Source organism: Theobroma cacao, chromosome 4 (assembly GCF_000208745.1).
Source record: "Theobroma cacao cultivar B97-61/B2 chromosome 4, Criollo_cocoa_genome_V2, whole genome shotgun sequence".
In the NCBI taxonomy this organism is placed as follows: domain Eukaryota; kingdom Viridiplantae; phylum Streptophyta; class Magnoliopsida; order Malvales; family Malvaceae; genus Theobroma; species Theobroma cacao.
The window spans coordinates 21,598,948-21,600,198 of NC_030853.1; positions in this window are offsets into that span (position 1 = coordinate 21,598,948).

The window sequence follows — 1,251 nt, forward strand, 5'->3', positions numbered from 1 at the left end:
ACTATTTGAATATAATAAAAATATTCAATAAAATATTCTATTTTCTTATAAAACAATATTTATAGAGCTACCGGTAAATAATTTTTGTAGCGTAAAAGCTAAATAAATTCATACATACTGTAATACAGATAACCAAAGCATAAGATTTAATTTACAGTGACACGTGAGCCTACGAACGACCAAAAGTATCAAAAGCGGTAAACCTACAGTTTTTTAGGATGCAAGTCTAACTGTAGCTCTCAACGAAATGAGTTATCTACCAACTATCCTGAGCCTGAAAGGGGTGGAAAGGAGGATGGTGAAATTATATAATCTCAGTGAGTAAACAAATATCATCTAAAATATCTAAAACTGAGTAAATAGAGATAAATAAAATAGATTAGCATAAAAATGATTCACCGCATTTCAAACTCATTTTAATAAGATAAAATAGATTCATTTCACCCAAATAAACGACGCTTATGATTTCCTGAAAACTTAGCTCGTGCCAAAATCATTCTCATACTCAGTTATCAGGGATACCTTGGCTTGGGGCTATCCCAACCGAATCCACCAAGGCTGTTAAAAAGTCATGTACGGATAAATCATATTTTTATTTTGAAAACATAGCCGTTCCTTGGCGTTGGCTGAGTTTACCCTTACGTAGTGGTTTGGCATGAAGTGAACTTTAAAGTTGTACCTCGGGAGTTACCGTACACGCCTCTCCAACCGAGGTAAGAATATAACAGGATTTCGTGCCCCTCAAAAAGGCTGGTCCACAGAACCCGCCCACTGCAGCAAGCTAAACCCACCATACAATAAAATCTCAACCGCATGACATGGCAATTATATTACAATCTAGCCTCTCAAGGCTAAATACACAGTTCATATATTTCAACACAAATACCAATTCAGCCATTCATGCCAATATTATCATAAGCCATTCAATTCAAACCATGATTTATAACATAGTAATTAGTCTCCAATTACTCCATTTTCAAAACCATCATTCAATTTCAAGACAATTTTATAAAATCATTTCATTTAATCACATTTTTGCTTATAAAACATAAAGATTTACCCTTTAAACTCATTTTTCATAAAATCACAAAAACGAATTAACATTCACTTCAGGTAATCAAGATGATGATAAGGTTACTCACAGTATCAGGAGTTTGAAATACTCTTATTCTCAGTCCTCTGACACAGTGTCTTTACCTTTGTTAGAAGGCTCACAACCTATGTACAATACACGACACATAATTTAATATA